This window comes from Dreissena polymorpha, chromosome 8 (assembly GCF_020536995.1).
Source record: "Dreissena polymorpha isolate Duluth1 chromosome 8, UMN_Dpol_1.0, whole genome shotgun sequence".
NCBI lineage: Eukaryota > Metazoa > Mollusca > Bivalvia > Myida > Dreissenidae > Dreissena > Dreissena polymorpha.
In genome coordinates, this window is record NC_068362.1 from 34619670 (window position 1) to 34639647 (window position 19978).

The following is a 19978-nucleotide window of genomic DNA, read 5'->3' on the forward strand; positions in this document are numbered from 1 at the left end:
GCTTTTGTTAGAAAAAACACAAAATAAATATATTTTAATTATCTTTTATTTTTAAACAAAACCAGAACGTTTCGCGTATTTGCCCAGTCCATGTGATCTTTCCCCTGTGATCAGTTATTATTTAAATCAATTAGCTTTGCAATATTGGTAATGAATGTTGTAATAAATGAAATAGGCACAAATGCAGTACTTATTTACACTAATTTACACAAAAAATCACCACTATGCAAGATATTCTTAAAACAAAAATATATACATTGATCCGTAAAATAACTTGTCCTCCCATAAGCGAAAAAAACGCATTACATACTAGTCGCCGCACTCCAGTGCGACGCCAACAGTGTTTTCAACTCAAAATGACCCCAAAACAGGGTGCATCACTTTGAACAGCAATAACTTCATCATTGGTGCAGCGATCGCCATTTACAATGTAAGTGGTCTTATGCAACTCGGACATAAATTTCCTTTCTGGAAATGTACACATCTTGCAGTATTATGATGGTCAAATTAAAAAAAATAGCAAGATACACAACTCGCGTGACCTATATATATATATATATATATATATATATATATATATATATATATATATATATAGTTTCAGATTGGGTAAAATGGTGGGTCAAACGTCCATTTTACGGCCGTATTGTTGGGTCTTTAGTCGATTGTCGGGTCCCAAAGTCGATTATCGGGCACTTGGACCCGACAGTTGAAGACCCACTTAAAAAAAGGCTGCTTAACATACTCATGACTATTTTTAAATTCAAATTTGCATATGTAATTTTACTCGAATTGTCGGGCCTATATCTCCCATTAGCAAACATTAGGTCAAACTCCACACAGCAGTTACATCCCTTGGGCATTCGCCAATCATTAATGTCTTTTTCTAGAATAAGGGAGGCCACTGCGTATGAGATTGACCAACCTCGGCGCAGTGATTTACCGGGAACCAGCATAGCAACGAACGACAACTCTGTAATAAAAATTGCCAATTTTCGCGGTTAAACTTAAAAAGGTAAGTGGCGATAATATTTATTAGGTTTATTTATATCTTTGGTTATTAAAATTATTCTGCAAATGACTGAATTTAAACTGAAACTGCAACCAATAATTAGGACACAGTTTCTGAAACGTTTGCTGACAATGAAAACATATTTCAAACATGTAAAGCCGTGGCACGAATTTAGGTGACAACCTTGTTACCGCAAACAAACAAATGTAACCTATAATCTGCATTTAATGCAGATATAGTGACATTCATGAAAGCAAGCATGATTGTAGCATCAGATCATTTCCATGCGATACAAGTTCAATATATGTTTTAGGCTGACTGCAATGGTTAGACTGGGGAAATAAATTATAAAAGAACAGAATCTTTAACCACACAAGACAGTTGGACTAGCCTTAGTGGTACAGTCATGTTACTATTACCGGATCAGTAGCGTAATAAAGTTGTTCTGGGGAAAAGCAATAAATGGTTTAAGACTTCTTTTACATCAGTTTGATAAGGTTTCCAGACAAACGCTCCCACAAACAATCGCTCCTACGCTAAATTAGTTCTGGCTTCAATAACTTTAAAATTCGCTTTCTATGAATTTTGAATGGCGCAACATTAAAGTTATGGACCAACCCCAGTAGGAAAGTCAACCAGGAATATACGAAAAGTTGACAGTTAACAAAGACCGCTCCAAAACAGCTTGTAAAAGCAGTTATTGGCCCAAATCAGCTACTTTATGTCTTTATTGGAAAGATTGACATTTTTCACATTTAACTGATATGTTTTTTTACAAAATACTATCTTAAACATTTAACATTTATCTTTTCTGCTCTAACATATAGACCAGTTGACGAGTGAAGTCACGCGCACCTGCAAATATTACACTCCGCCCACTGGTTGGCAAAAAGAGGTGAAATTCATATAAGCGCTTATAGAGAAAGTTGAAATAATAATCGTTTTTATTGATAATCATGCACTATATCAAATATAATTTTACTAACTATGTCTGAATTAAACATAAGCGTGCAAGGAAATGCATTTTTGGAACGATTATATTGTTGTTATTATTTGTTTTTACTATAAACGAAATCTGGAGTGGAACACAATATACGAGCACGGTATGCAGTTACCATAAAAATCTCTACTTGGCACATCTTCGCGACCATTTTTTAGATAAAAAATTCTCTGATATTGAAAACAAATTTAATGAACGAACAAAAATAAGGATGTAAACAAACAGCAAATAGATCGACTTTATGTACGCAACATATAGTAACTGATTTGAACATGCCTGTAAAAACTTGCCTTGTTACACATTAAATAAATTCTCTTGATAAATGTAATTGTTTTTATTTAATTATTCACACCAATTTTGACACTCTTTGTTTCAGCGTTTTTAACCCGGTGTTTTATTGCACTTTTGTTCATCATAAAGCGATTATCTCGTTATGATCGGATACTGTCCAAACAATTACAAAGAACACATGGTGTGATAAATCCAGGGACCTATTCTTGGCCACTGCATAAACCACATGTGGCATACAAGTGTCTGGTCATTAAACATCATTTATGATACCTCCATGTCATCTCTTGGCATATTGAGCGATCATCTAAGCAAAATTGTAAAGCCAAAATACGAAACAGTTGCTTTAATAAAATATTTGAACATATTAAAAAATGAAGATATTTGTCCGAAATGGATTAACAGGAATTAGTGTATGTATATATTAGCCTGTTTAATCATAATAATAGAGTGTTAATAACTATAAATTAAAAATATTGTGCAATTTCATTGCTACACAATTAACGTATTTAACGAGTACCGGCAAATGTAAACTCGGCTATTCATGTTTAGATTGTACGTTTCTGTAGTGTATGAAATGACATGAAAACAAGCAAACAACAAAAGGGTAAAAAATACTTGCGTAAAATAAATTAATATATAGATATATTTATCATAAAATGCTAGATTGTTATCACTCCTTACCACCAGTAAAGAGAGTGCATGCAAAGACAGTTTAATTTGCTTAATATGCAGTTCTTGTTTTTCATATGTATGATGGAAACGAAACGGTAATTCATTCCATGTAAAATAAAATTACTACAATGTTTATTAAATGTAATGTATTCCGCTTTTAGGGCTTCGTTTTATAATTGATTAAATGCCCCTCTTGCACCTTCGTTCGCTTATGAACAATAACAATATCTGCACCACTTATAATTATAATCAAATTAATGTATGTGTTATTATCTTTGAAATATAATTTACCAAAATCTTACAATCACAAAAAATATGAAAGAATATTTATTGTTTTGTTTTGTTGGATTGCCAGTTTTTAGTCTGATGTATTAATATTATTAATATGTATTTTTATACAGAGGTAATTATATTTATGAAAATACATTTATTGGTACAAAATATTATATTTTTGCACTATTATTTAAGAGTTTTTATGTTTATTTCGGATTTTTGCATCGTTTTATTGACTAAACAAACGACATGTAAACATGATTTACGTTACTGTAACCAGTGTTTTTTGCCAACCAGCCAGTGCGCATGCGCGGAAAATCCCGAATGTAAACAATAACATTCAACTGGTCTATCGAGAAAAACAGTGACGTGACACATATGATTGAAATGCGAATCTCCCGAGATTTCACGGTCATATGATGTTATTTCTATTTTTAGTAACAAACCATGTGCTCAATTGTTTACAAATTCAGAAAGACATTTCCCGTTTTTTTTATAATTATTCTTGCTTGTTTTGTAAACAAATTGTAGTGTAAATACAAAATCAATGTACAAAATATTCAAAATTACCAAATTCACTTTGAAATCAGTGTTTAAATCCACCAGACGTAACTTGTTAATCACAAATAATAGATTTCAGAAAACGAAAGTAATGTTTACAATTCCAGCAAAAAATGTCAAGGTCGATCCGAAAGTATCCAAATGAAAACTCGTCACATGACAAAGCGACAATGGTGCAAAATTATGACTTTCAGGCTGATGAGAGTTATTTTCATCTATTGTAAGATGCATTTGAAACATTTGAATCTTAAAATATGCCCCGATGCAGTAATTTATATTCATTCACCAATATATGAAGGAATGTATCCAAGAAAACATACTGTCTTTGATTTATAGCGTGACATAAATCTGTCACCACTCTGGTTGACTTTCGATACAGGGTTGACTTCAGCGTACAGATATGTCAATACTATATAAACTGTACGCTGAAGTTTCTTTAGCTAACGCTAAATTTGACAGGGCGGACATTCGCTCCTACAATGTTTTGATAGGGCGGACAGTAGCTCCTATATTATTTTGCCAACTCGGACAATCGCTTCTACATTATTTTGTCAACCCGGACAGTCGCTCCTACATTATTTTTATTCAACGGCAAAACGTTCTATATGCCTATCAAAGACTTACACCTATAATTAACCGACAATTAATTTTGCCAACTTGTTGACAGTTAGCCAATTCAAAACATTACATTTCCTACATTACATTTATTGGAATACATGTAAGTGCCATTTTGCGAATGGGATAAACATAAAAACCGCAAATATGTTGTTCTTAATTTCATTTGTTTTTATGATATGACATTTATATGACATTTATAAACATATATATACACAAAATACACAAACGAAAAAACATCCAAACAAAAGGTCTTTTGTGTCTGTCAGTGGCTCACCGTCTTCTTTCTTACGCGTTTTATCACCGATTATATTTATATAATAGCAAAGAATTAAATTGTTATATATTGATAGAATGTTATACCAGAAAAATTATACATTGAAGACGAAATTCATAAAATGCAACATGCAGGCAAATTCGACTGTACAGACATGTTCAATTTACTGCATAACCATCATATGGTTGACTTAGACATGTGCTTCTTTGAGTACGAGTGACCCTCTAAGCATAGCACAGACTGACTGCGTTTGTTTGTTAGAATGTTCCATGTTGGTAGTAAATTATTGGCGTAATATTGACATTACAATATATACATATTGTTTTCACAGATTGCTAAATTACATTTAAAGAATCGACCAACTGTAACATAGTTTCTTAATAAGTAAATTGATTTATTAAAATCACATTGATCCGCTCATGTTAAATTGGCTTTCTGTTAACAAGTTGGCAAATTTAATTGTCTGTTAATTATAGATGTTAGCCGGGTTGGCAAAATAATGTTGGAGCGACTGTCCGCCTTGTCAAATCCAAAATGTATTTGTGTTACCTTTTTTTCGCCGCAGAATTCATGCATTAACGGATCAGTTGTAGCTATAACGGATCACATGATCAAAACCACTCAAGGAGGGGGGCATTTAACATATTATTTAAACTGTCGAAACATGAACTTTGTTGTTTACAAGGACCAAGTTATATTGCCAGTTATAAATAATATTCATGTTTTTGTTATTGTTATTGATTGTTTTCTATATGTGATCTTGTATTCTTGTGTGAAATATCTGATGAAAATCCTAAATAGATCAGAAAGATATGGGCGTGTTAAAAACCATGAAATTATTTGAATCATATATAATCATCGATATTAAACATGGATCATAAATAAAACTATAAGATTGATGTCATTTATTGTAAGAATCAACAAGATTTTCATATATTTTAATATAATATATTAGCAATACGCATATTATCACGCTTGATCTGTTATTGTCCTTATTCTTTATTTCATTTAAGGTGCTGCAAAATCTTTAAACACGAATCAAAACTGAAATGGACTTTTGCAGGCAGGACTACTAAATGGCCTTAAAATTAATGCTTAAACTTCTTGCTTGCCAACATAGTTATACTAGCATGTGGCCGCGAACAATGTTTAACCTCGATTTGGAAACGAGACAGAAATCAACAAAATTGTATATAAATGTCAGCAAAACATACCGAAATGTTTGACAAAGAGTCTTTCCCATTACGACTCAATCAGTGCGTTTTAAAGAACAGACCTTGAAGATGCTATATATTAAATATCATCTAAAATATCAACTATTTATCGCAATGCGCAGTCTGTAATTTACTGATGTTTAGGAACCAAAAGTTAGGTAATGTCCGGTTATATGATCATATGCTAAAAATGAAGTATGCTTTCTGCTTTCTGTGCATTGATTTTTTTAATCCAAAATGTTTTGGGCCTGCCCAGCTAGCTGAGTTGATGGCTCAGTTGATAGAGCGCCAGACTGTCAATTTTTAGGTTTGAATCTGGGGGTAGGATAAAGTTTCTTCATAGAGATTGGTTCCCGAACATTGTAACATTGTATTTGTAGGTCATTCTTCCCCAACCTCTGAATCAAGTTGGGAAGAAGTGGGTCACTTGTGGTTGGCTAATACTGGTCACAAGAAGTAGGAAAGCTGGTTCATGTCCTGACCACTTGCAAAATGACCTTAATTTGGGTTCATGAAGGCATTAAACCTGATCAATTTAAATTCAACCAAATTCTTTTGCCCAAAGGTCAGAGTTTCAAATACATTCCAACACAACAGCTGTTGGCAGTCACCTCGATTATTGATTATAAAGCCCCGTCCAGTTCGATTGTCAGCGGCTAGCAGTCAATAGTATGGTCGTTTCAATAACATTGCCAACAACGATCATTTGTCTAAACTGTTTTCAATTTTCTAAAGATTGACTGTTTCCAAAACACAATTTAATATTAATCTTAAAGAACTGGACCAACGTTATTCCTTCTTCTGTTTGAGATTTTGCAGAACTTCTCCCTAAAGTGACTAGTCTTTATGACATTAAGTGAGTAATAAGGCCTTTCAAAATTTCATTCTCTACAGTTATTTGATTAATTATTAAATATTATGAAAATTTAAATATCATTTATGTTAGATATAGAGCCATGTATTAATCTTGCATGATTTTCATGTCTGATAGATGTTTCACTCAACAGTTTGTTTATGCAGAAATAAAACAAGTAACTGATTTTTATGCCCCCCTTCAAAGAAGAGGGGGTATATTGCTTTGCACATGTTGGTCTGTCGGTCCGTCCACAAGGTGGTTTCCGGATGATAACTCAAGAACGCTTGGGCCTAGGATCTGTGCAAGTGGAAGTCAAGTTCTTAAACCTTTGCATGCTGGGAAATTTGTCGTCTGCTAAAATGTTGTCTGCTGAATTTCTCAAATTAGCGTTTTCTTTGAATTTTTTCAAAGAATACTATAAGAATAGCAAACAGTTTGGATCCTGATGAGACGCCACATTCTGTGGCGTCTCATCTGGATCCAAACTGTTTGCAAAGGCCTTCAAAATTCGGTTCCAGCACTGAAAGAGTTAAGAAAATCCCTGGAGTTGGTACTGTGCATCATTTAAGATTCCTCTTTGTAGCCTTGACCTTAAGTCATTTAATCTTGTTTGTTAATTTCAATTTCAGCTGGCACTACATGTTTTTGCCTTTATATGTTTGAACAAATTAAATGGGCATCAAATCCTTTAAGCAAACAAACAATTGACTCTGGGATACGGCCTTACCTTTCAAAAGGGGAAAATACCATGTGACGGGCACTTTTGGGGAAAAATTGCAATAAATTGTCATAAACCGAAGGTTAATTACATGTAATAACCATTATTTGCTCCACTTAAAAGCTGTAGCTTTTTATATGGCTTTCCCCTACCACAAGTGATTGGAGCTATACTGCAATCACTGTGTCTGTCTGTCCCACATGGGTTTATGAATAAAATAAAACATTTCAAGTTTCAAATGCTTAACTGTTCCCTGGAATTGTTCAGGAAAAATGCCTTGTAATTTGTTTAGCAGTCACATAAACAACCAAGCTATGTAAAATGGAATTTTTACACCCATTATTGCTGCTTCTTCCTGTATTTGCGCGATGATTATCTGAGATATTAACTCTATGATTCTGTATTCTCAAATCTTTTCTATAAAGAAGGAATGTAGTTGACAATTGTTAATAGTTTTATTTGATCGTTCGTCAAAAAGTTGTAATTCTGTTACTCTTGTATCTTCAATGCAATTGAGTAATTAAATAGCAATTAAATTGAATGCGTTTTAATTCCCTTTTATTATTGTTTAACTTGAGTAACAATGCTATGACGTTAAATTTTATTTACACTTAAATGTATTATGAATATTGCTGGGCCAAGTGTGAGGTTGAGCGCTCTATAACCAGGTTTAAACCCCCAATGCTTTGCATTGACCGTTCCAAGGCGGTGACCCCAGCTTTATTCATATTTTGTGTTTATGTTGGTTTGTATTGTGCTGTATTGTGCTGTTTTGTACTGTTTGGGCAATCGGTCACTTGCCTTAAATAAAGGACCTACTAATTGTTTTTAATGAAAATTCAATACTGCTCCAGCAGCTGGAGTTTCACTTCTTTATATTGTATTATTTTTTAACCGATTTTTTTTCAAAACTTTCCCTCTGTGTCATCTGTAAAAGACTAAGATTAATATTTCTTTGCCAAAATACAGAGGAAATTTTTAATGGAATATTGATTGTTGCTTTAAAGCTTTTATGATAATCAGTAACAGAAGCAGTAACATTCAGCCATAATTATGTATCCACACGGCTATAAACTAATACCAAGCTTCCCATTCCCCTTCTCTTCAGATACTTCCTTTCTTTCAAAGGGAAACAGTGGTGGTAAACAGATGATATTGCAATATTGCAATACTTCTTCCTCTGCCAAAATACATGTTATAAACATTGTTGGGCCTCTTATCAGTTATAAAAATTGTAGGGTCCCATATAAGAAATAAACATGTTGACACTAATTTTCAGATTTCATATAAGTCATATTGTTGAGTCTCATATATGAAATACTGTTGGGTCCCATATAAGTAATATTGTGGGGTCCCATATAAGGTATATTGTCAGGTACCATATAAGAAATATTGCTGGGTCCTATATAAGAAGTATTGTTGGGTCCCGTATAAGAAACATTGTTGGGTCCCATATTTAAGAAATTTTGCAAGAAATATTGTCAGGTACCATATTATATAAGAAATATTGTTGGGTCCTATATAAGAAGTATTGTTGGGTCCCATATAAGAAACATTGTTGGGTCCCATATATAAAAAGTATTGTAAGAAATATTGTTTGATCTCATATAAGAAACATTGTTGGGTCCCATATACGTAAAAAGCATCGTTGGGTCCAACATAAAAGATACAAGTTGACATTCTAGGGTCCCTTATAATTTAATTAACATTAAATGTATAATTAACACTTTAGGTATCCATATAAGTAATGAAAATTGTTGGGCCTGGCCCTTTATTAGAAGTAGACATGTTTACACTTAATGACTAATGTTGAGACCCATATAATTAAAATGTATTGCTAGTAGACTGAACTGCAATTTTCTAACACTGGTTTCAGTGACACACATTCACTGTGCAGATTTCTACTAAATATGTGTTGTTTTAATCTCAAAATTAGTCTTGAGGGTTAATTGACACACCCATTAAATTATTTCCTTATAACCATATGGTATCCGTTGTTAATTCGAATGTTATTTATCATTTTGCCGTTCATCGTAATTTCTTTTCTGCTTGCCACCATCTTGGACGATGACGTAAATACAGGCATGCTCAATCACTATACATTGACCACTGCCAGTATCCTCCGCAATATAGACAATCCCAGAATCGATAATAAGGGCGCCGCCATATTGGCTATTACGTATTTTTGAGTAGTGACTTAATGGACTTTCCTACATTAATAGATAGTGACATCTACAATTATTTTGTGCTGAAAATGAACACACAAAAACCATACCTATGCTTATTTGCTCAAAGAGACATTCAGACAGGAGAGGAGCTTCTTTATGACTATAGTGTGTCTGATCTACCATGGAAGGTTAGTTATATCATATACATCATATTTAATAAATAGATGATGCCATTATCATGAAGAAGCACACATGAATGGATGTCAAACTACTAACATTACTTTTGTCATCAAACAGCTTATGGCTTTTCGCTAACATAATTGTATCCTCAAAAACAGCTGTTAACCCTTTGCATGCTGGGAAATGTGTCTCCTGCTCTAATTCATCTGCTGAATTTCAAAAATTAGCATTTTCTTCGAGTTTTTTTCATAGAATATTATTAGAATAGCAAACAGTTTGGATCCTGATGAGACGCCACATTCTTATTTTTTCCCTGTAACAAAAAGGAAAGAGCATTTATACATTTGTATTTGGTATCTAGCGTCTCTAATTGGTCCACTATCAGGATTGTTTAAATAATGACCCTTTGGTTAAAATTTGCTCCTTCCTTGGAGATCACATCTTTTACAAAAATTAATGAGCTATCAGATTCATCTTATGTTCCAAGTTAATCAACCCCACAAATCAATAAGAGTTCAGCAATCTTTATTATAGCTGTTGAGCAATATTGGGCTTTTTTATGTCCCCCACTATAGTAGTGGGGGACATATTGTTTTTGCCCTGTCTGTTGGTCTGTTGGTTGGTTGGTTGGTCTGCTGGTTGGTTTGCGCCAACTTTAACATTTTGCAATAACTTTTGCTATATTGAAGATAGCAACTTCATATTTGGCATGCATGTGTATCTCATGAAGCTGCACATTTTGAGTGGTGAAGGGTCAAGGTCATCCTTCAAGGTCAAACGTCATATAGGGGGACATTGTGTTTCACAAACACATCTTGTTGGACCTTTTGTTTAGTCTTGTGTTATCTGGTACCTTTTATAAAATCAATATTAAGTTACTTTTGCAATAATTTGTAGGAAAAGAAAGCCAATGGTATGTTTAGTTCACAGTTTTTAATGGATGTAATGATACTTTGAATGGTAATATTGGGAAGTAAGTAGGTAAATATTCTTGTTTAAATTGTCTAATTATTGAGTAAGCCAATCTTGTGAAATACAATTTAGCAGAACGTTCAAAGAAAATAAGTTTTTATGGCCAACTTCGCATCATGGTTGTCAGTTTTTTTCAAGGCTGATAAATAGTTATGATAATTTCAATACTGTCAAAAGTATGCAAATGATAGTTGGCACACATATTCATGTACATCTCTTAGGAAAAAAGCAGCATAACTTTAAGCGGGTATATTCGATTTTTAAATGCGTTAAATTGTAATATATTGAAACAAATATGCTATAATAACACGCAATATGCAAGAAAAATGATACATTTAAGACGAATTTCATAAAATGCAGCAAATGCAAACTTGCGCACCAAGCTGATTGTGACGAAGATAATTCGTACATATTTTCCTACAATAACCGATGCATTCGTCTTTTAAGTAAGTGTTCGTGTGTCGTATGAATCAATATCGCTGCAGGAATTGAAAATGAACCGTTAAACTTAATTTAGATTCACATCTTACATGCATGATATACATGCTGGCGAATTCGGCTGTACAGGCTTTTTCGATTTCAATTTTAAATATTCTGCTTATTTCGCATTTTCCGACAAATGTTCTTCTTTACTTGTATTTTAGTTTATTTTGAAATATATGTATAATACGTTTTTTGCACATTTTATATTAATTAATAAATATTTGACAAGATCGTATAAACCCGTTTTAAATGGTCTGCCACCTAGGGCAAACATGTATATGATACTTGAATTATCCAGTGAATGGCAAAATCTAATTCAAAGGTATCATTACAGCCTGCTTGTTAAGATTTAATTTTCATGTTTGTTTGCATCTTTTCATTTTTAGCTCATCTATTTTTTGAAAAAAAATTATGAGCTATTGTCATCACCTTGGCGTAGGCGTCCGATTAAGTTTTGCATTTACAGGGGTTTTTCTGTCTATTTTGGGAAAAGGAGTCTGACCAAATTGGGAATTTTTTATCGACACAATTGGCCATTTTGGGAAATTTTGCTTCGATTAAACAGCTCATTTGGGAAAAAATAGTGAATATATCATGCTTAAATAATTCAGTAGTTTAACAAATAAATTTGTTTTTATTTGTTATTTTGTCTTCTTTATATAAACAGATGCAATATTGGGCGTGTTCAACGTTTATTCAAGTACTGCATTTTTGTTTATTAGTTACAGTTACACTCTGAGATAAGAACTGAACAGTCAAAACCTTATAGCAGATATTTTTTACCAAAACAAACACTGGTTAGTCACACAAGTTATAAGACACTTCATTCTTTAAAGAAAAAAAAATATTTTTTTTTTGGAAGTTGGGACTTTTTTTTAATATTTTGGTTTGGGATCAGGTCCGTTTGCTTTGGGAGTGCCTCCGTTTCCGGAGGCGCAGACAGTGCTGAAAACCCCCTGATTTAGGTCCACTTTACTCATTAAGTATCAATGCTTTTGCATTCAAACTTGGTACACTTACTAACTATCAAGAGGGGACTGGGCAGGCAAAGTTAGATAACTCTGGCGTGCATTTTGACAGAATTATGTGCCCTTTTTATACTTAGAAAATTGAAAATTTGGTTAAGTTTTGTGTTTAGGTCCACTTTATTCCGTAAGTATCAAAGCTATTGCTTTCATACTTGCAACACTTATTAACTATCATAAGGGGACTGTGCAGGCAAAGTCATGCAACTCTGACTGGCATTCTGACGGAATTATGGGCCCTTTATACTTAGAAAATTGAAGATTTGGTTATGTGAATTTTGTGTTTAGATCCATTTTACTTCTAAAGTATCAAGGTTATTGATTCTAAACTTCAAATACTTTCATGCTATCATGAGGGTACTGTACCTGGCAAGTTGAATTTTACCTTGACCTTTGAATGACCTTGACTCTCAAGGTCAAATTATTTAATTTTGCTAAAATTGCCATAACTTCTTTATTTATGATTAGATTTGACTGATAATTTGACAAAACAACTCTTAACTGACATACCACAATAGACTCCCCCCACCTTATAAATGACCACCACACCCTTACACTATACCCCCCTCCCCCCCCCCCCCACCACCACCCAGCCCATTTTATTTTTTATGTTCCCATTCACTATAGTGGGGGACATATGGATTTTCCCCTGTTGGTCTGTTTCTGCCAACTTTAACATTTTGCAATCACTTTTGCTATATTGAAGAAAGCTACTTCATATTTGGCATGTATGTGTTTTTCATGGAGCTGCACATTTTGAGTGGTACTTTCTGATAATGGGTTAAAATGAAAGTGAATATCTGTTAACAGTTGCACTGCATAAGCATGAAACAAATTGCCTGGATTATTTCATTTATTTTTCTTACACATACTGCTCTGATAGGGAATACATCTTATAAACATGACTTGCGAGTTTTTTCACACCTTTATTGACATTACACAACAGATTAACACCAATGAGCTGTCGAAAGTCGTTTAACCTCTATGCCATTAAAATCTGTTAAATGGACGAATAAAGCAATTAAGCTGTGATCTTCGCCATCTTTGTACCAGATTGCAGAATTTCCAATTTCAGATTTCCAGTTTGCGAAGTCATTTTTGCCAATTCCCAATGGGCAGAATATTTATTTATTAGGTTGTTTACGATGTATCCTTGTTTGAAGCTTTATTATTGCAATATTTCTGCCTAAATACATGTAATAAGAATTGTTGGGCCTCTTACAAGTAATAAACATCGTAGGGTCCCATATAAGAAATAAACATGTTTACACTAATTTTCGGGTCTCATATAAGTAATATTGTTGGGTCCCATATAAGAAATACTGTTGAGTCCCATATAAGAAGTATTATAAGAAATATTGTTGGGTCCTATATTAGAAGTATTGTTGGGTCCCATATACGAAACATTGTTGGGTCCCATGTATAATAAGCATTGTAAGAAATATTGTCAGGTACCATATAAGAAATATTGTTGGGTCCTATAAGAAGTATTGCTGGGTCCCATTTTAGAAACGGGTTTTTTACCTTCTATAACAGACGCCGAACTAGGCTGTTTGTTTCCCCTTTCTGGTCAAAAAAATTCCACCTAAAAAAAATATATATTTATTTTTAGCTCCATCTGGCCAGCGGGGCTTATGTCATGGTCCTGTGTCCGTCGTGTGTCCATGCGTGCGTTAACTTTTTCTTTAAACATCTTCTTCTTCTTCTTTTTACAGTTTTGAGCACGAACAGTCCGTTTTTCACGATTTAAAACGGCCGTTTTTGTAAATATTCACGGACATGAAAGGATTGTGAATTGGCCGTGTCAAAATTGTGAAATGTCCGTCCATGGCCAATCGCAAAGAAGGAAAAAAAGCCCTGAATCCACAACGAATACAATGACACAATACAACATAAAGCTAATTATGGCATGTTCACAGACATTCAAATATTTTGCAGAAATGCATTTGCCGTTGTTATACATTTTTATACACGTATAATATGTACGTAAAAACGACACCCTTCTATTACTCATCATATTAAGGGTTGCGGCATGTGGATATTGTCTTTAACATCTTGAATGGCAAAAAGGGATTTTTGTCCGTTAAATGAAGGATTTTTTGGCTGTTTTAAAGAATTTGAAGTATTATAAAATTGTTTATAAGTTTTTGTCACAGTGTATATGGGTTCCTCTACCCCTCCAGTGCACATATTACTCCTCGTCAAATTTTTCTTGGTCATACGTGCACTGTTTGGGTAGAGGAACCAATATACACTGTAAACAAAAAACTATAACTTATGATATACATAACAGCAAAACTTCAGTTGTAATGTCCAATATACTTTTCTGTAGATTTCAGTAAGACCCACCAATGGATAATAATATCAAGGCCCAACTGTTGACTATATACTTATATATATGTGGCGCGTTTCTGAAAAAGGCCCCTTTTGTGTGAACGTCAAATAACGGAGAAATGACGTTGTGAAGATATGCATTATTTTCCGACGTTTAAAAATTATTTTAGACAAACATCACACAAATTTAATCACTATGCTAATTCATTTAATTTAGAACGTGTAACAATACAAATTGGCCATATTACATGTATAGTAGTAAACAACGGACAAAACTTCTTGCAAAATTATATCGTCAAAATAGTTGCATTGATATAAAAACATTTTTAGAGTTCACATAGCATCTCTTCAAAATTATAGGTTTGAACAAGTTTTCATTTGATCATATAAAACGTGTACATTATCTGAATAGGAAAAGAACGAACTTTAAGAACATTTTAAAAACTCAATTTATTTTTGTCACATTCATATGGCCTTTTTTTCTGAACCATGTCACGTAAACATAATAGCAAAACCTTCTGTTATCCAAGCCAATATATATTTTCTATAGATTTCAGCAAGACCCACCAATGGATAATAGACATACAAGACCCCACTGTTGACATATATGTTTACAGTCATTGAGGCAACTGTTGAAGACACCCACAGTCTAGAATCTATACAGGAGTCAGAGCCTCTCATGATACAACATGCCAGTATTGACTGTGCTGATCATATGCAATCTACAGGTTTCACTTTGGTTCTTTCAGAGTCCATGTCAACTGCTGACAGTGAAGAGCCAGGCAGTCTGACCCATGATAGGAGGGAGCCAAGTGAAGAGCCAGACAGTCTGACCCATGATAGGAGGGAGCCAAGTGAAGAGCCAGCCAGTCTGACCCATGGTATTTCTGTTATCTGTTGGGCCTCTTACAAGTAATAAACATCGTAGGGTCCCATATAAGAAATAAACATGTTTACACTAATTTTCGGGTCTCATATAAGTAATATTGTTGGGTCCCATATAAGAAATACTGTTGAGTCTCATATAAGAAGTATTGTAAGAAATATTGTCTGGTACCATATAAGACATTCTTCAAAGTTCCAAGGTTACTTTGTCATGGCGATTTGCCAATCATTGGTTCAGCATTTCTTACTTGCTGTCAATATACCTTGAGCGACCATTGCAGTCCTTTTGTTTACTTTAGTCTTTGATACATAGATTTGTTATTTTATATTAAACTTTGCTGTTAAATCAAGAAATTGTTGTGTTGTTTTATATGTATGTATTTGCTTTGGTTCGAATATGGCCATATTAAATGTATGCAAATGTGTTATCCTTGTCAAATAAAAAATCATTTCTTGAAACATTCAAGGTTCAATATTGAACTTTCTATTTATTATTCAGTACTTATTTTTTATTTTACAAACTGGTACAATCGTTCACAATTACTTCTAAAGTCTAGTTGTGCAAATATGGGATTGCTTAAGCCATTTAAGAATTATGGTCTTTGTTTCATATCCCTGTACAGATGAGATATTGTGACCTGAAGGTTTCTTTATTATGGCACAATATTTATTTAGACTTTCAGCAATTATACTACATTCTCTTCCAGTTTAATGGCATACATACATACATGTATACTTCGGCTTTTATACAGAAATAAGTAATTATGTTGAATATGCTTGCCATCAATTTGTGAATAAATTATAATAAAAACTTTTATGGAGACCTTTGATTTTGGCAGCTTTTGTATGACAGAAAATGGTTATCTGTGAGAACCCAATAATTGATTTTAAATTGTTAGACCCAATTGTTATATTTAACATAAATTTTGGCATATATACAGGAAGTAGCTATTTTCAAAATGGCGGATCATGTAAATACCAAACCACGTGTTGTGTTTTTCAGAATTAAACATTACAAATTTTTTGACTCTGTAAATGCATGGTGTGATTACAAGAATTTGGAGCACCATAATGACTACAACTATACAGATAAAAGCTTTCTGTGTACATCTTTTCTGTAGAAGATGCAAAACAAATTTGTTAAATTGGCAGCAAACTGGAATGATGACTGCATATTTGTGAATATAATCAAGAATTAACATGCTTTATAGATTCTTGACATGACTCATGGTGAACTAAAATTGCTTGCAAAGCATCTGGGACATGATGTGAAGACCCACAAGGAATATTATCAGTTGTCTTCCAGTACCATGGAACTCTCAAAGGTATATATTTCATTAATAAAAATCTTTACATTTTCCATACACAGATATTTGAAAAACTAAATGCTATATTGTAACTAAGAGGGCTAAAAGAAAGAATAATTTACAGGCAGCCACAGTAAGACCATATCTGATGTTGACTTTGACTAGTATGCTTTGCATTAATGGCTTTTTATGCCCCCTGGATCGAATGAACGGGGTATATTGTTTTTGGCTTGTCTTTCTTTGTATGTGTGTGCGTGTCAAGGTGTGTGTGTGTGTCCAAAACTTTTACCAAAACTTAAACGTTTGATCATAACTTTTGAAATATTGAAAACAGCAACTTGATATTTGGATTACATGCGTATCTCATGGACCTGCACATTTTGAGTGGTGAAAGGTCAATGTCATCCTTCAAGGTCAAAGGTCAAATAAAAAAAAGCGGCACAGTAGGGGCATTGTGTTTCTTACAAACACATCTCTTGTTGTGAGTGTGTTTTGTGCTACAACCAATGTCCATGCCAAGGTGGAAACTCTCCAGTTCATGTTATTGTTGTTTTGTCTATTTAGCCCTCATTGTCATACTGTTTAGTGTTGTCTGCTAATTTGTTGCCATTGTTGACTATTTTATATTATTGTGGCTTTTCTTCATTTATTCAATGGGAATTTTGGTCACTGACCAGCTTTTCATTAATTAAGTTCTTTTACTGAAATGGTATCAAAAAATGCAATATCTAAAGGCAGTACATCACACAAGCTAGCATTAATATAAAGCGTAATTATACCCACTTACCTATGTGTAATGGGGGCTATATAAAGTCACTTTATTTCTGTCCCAAAATTTCATCCGATCTTCACCAAACTTGGTCACAAGTTGTATCTAGATGATGTCTAGGTCAAGTTTGAATATGGGTCATGCCTGGTAAAAAAACTAGGTCACAAGGTCACTTAGTGCTTTTAAACACAAAGTTTGTCTGGACCATAACTATTTCATTTATTGTTAGATTTTTAATTGACTTGGTTTTTGATTTGTTCACCATCATGGGACCGTGTGTCGCGCGAAAGAATTGCGTCGATATCTCCAAGAACTTAGATCAAGGTCACTTTTGGAGTTCAAGGGTAAAATGCTTGTCCGGGCCATAACTTTTGTCATTCATTGTGAGATTTTAAAATCATTGGAACATTTGTTAACCATCATTGGAGGGTGTGTCGCGCAAAGAATTTCATCTTGTCCGGGCAATAACTGTGTTGTTCTTTTGAGATTTTAAAATCAGTTGGAACATTTCCCATCATTGGAAGGTGTGTTGTGCGAAAGAATTACGTCGATATCTCCAAGGTCAAGGTCACACTTTGAGTTCAAATGTCAAAAATGGCCATAAATGAGCTTTTCTGGGCCATAACTATGTAGTTCATTGTGAGATTTAAAATCATTGGCACATTTGTTCACTGTCATATGACTTGTGTGTCACGTGAAAGAGTTACGTCAATATCTCGAAGGTCAAGGTCACACTTTGTTCAAAGGTAAAAGAAGGCCATAACTATGTTGTTCATTGTGAGATTTTAAAATCATTGTGTCACCGTTATGGATGGTGTGTGGCAGGAAAGAATTATGTCGATATCTCCAAGGTCAAGGTCATGCTTTAAGTTCAAAGGTCAAAATGGCCATAAATGATAATGGCATAATAATTCTTAAAAATAGCCATTCATTAGATTCTCTTGTGTGGATGGGGCACGTGGGGTATAGGTCACGTCTGTGACAAAGCTCTAGTTTCTTTAAGTGTTGTGGCAGATAATTGAGATTATATTATTTGTAGGGGCTGTGTAATTTACAAATATTGGTACTGTGCAGACTTTCACAAGCTGTCAACAAAATAGCATATGGCAACGTTTGTGTTCAATTATATTGATATTGAAATAAAAAGTGAGGTCAGGGAACTATGGATTGCTACTGTTGTTATGATGGAAGTATTGTTGACACTGGAATATTATGGTCTTCTTGAAATTTTATAGGTTGCCCTGATGTTGTATGCTGTTGAAAATGGTAAGTCATGAGTGGAAGGGAAGGCAGATGAAGGACATAGTAGAGAAGGTTTGATTATAAGAATTTTATTAATATAATTCATTTTACTGAATGGGATGGAGAATTTTGTTACTTTCTCTCCTATGGCTGTCAGTAAATTCGACTGAAGATCATTCTTCAGCAACAAAACAGAGCGCTTGAGAACAGACAAACGAGTAAAACATTGTTTGAAAGGCGGGGGCCTTGTTTTGGCCACGTTAATTCAATAAGTCTAAAATTTACGTGGTAAAAATAGGCAAACCTATTTTATGTGCCTTGAAAATTGTTTATCCTCTTAAAGAAATGCTAATGCAACAAATACTTTTTAACAACCTTGAAGTATTGAAAATATTTACTGTCGTATCAAGAGTGACTTCGGTTATTTTTTTCTAAATAGTTATTTCTAAAATAAAAAATCATTTTTACAGATTTACCTCTTCCAATTGAAGACGAAGATGCCATCAAGAAGGTAAAATAGTTATTTATACCCATGATAGATCATGGCCACTGTTCATTTGTATTATGAAAGTGGTCCATAACAGAGTCATTGTTATGGTAGCCCATTAAAAAAAAAAGGGAGTATAGGAATACCTTTAGATTTGGACACCTTATGAAAAGTTATATGCTCAATTAGACACATTCTGTTTCTGAGTTATTTTAATGATTTAAAGGATAAATAAACTTACTTGCAAGTATGAAGATTTTCTGATTAAATTGTAAGAGGTCTATAACATATTTTAGTGGGGGATATGTGTGTTGTTATTTTGTGTACATCTCATACCTTATACCGAAAAGCATAAAAAAACGTTTAGAAGTGCTTGGAAAACAAACATTTCCTTTGATTTCTAGATCATATAATAAAGGCCCACCTATTGAGAATAAAGACCATGACCCAACTGTATATAGATTCTATTCTAGTACCATTTTCTGTGTCCAGCCAATATATCATTTCATGCACCCTTCGAAGGAAGAGGGGGTTATTTGATTTGCACCATGTCGGATCATGTCTGCGAGGTCGGTTCGGTGACACCAGGTGGTTTCCGATGATAACTCAAGAACGCTTTGGGCTAGGATCATGAAAC

The 19978-nt window shown here is 33.7% G+C and overlaps 1 long non-coding RNA gene across 1 annotated transcript; it reads left to right on the forward strand.

The window, feature by feature from the left end:
* Nucleotides 1-627: 627 nt before the first annotated feature.
* LOC127843094 (uncharacterized) lies at nucleotides 628-18881 on the forward strand. Its single transcript, XR_008032083.1, has 4 exons — nucleotides 628-1015; nucleotides 15401-15532; nucleotides 16748-16861; nucleotides 18848-18881. It is a non-coding gene; the product is annotated as an uncharacterized LOC127843094 (long non-coding RNA).
* The last annotated feature ends 1097 nt before the right edge of the window (nucleotides 18882-19978 follow it).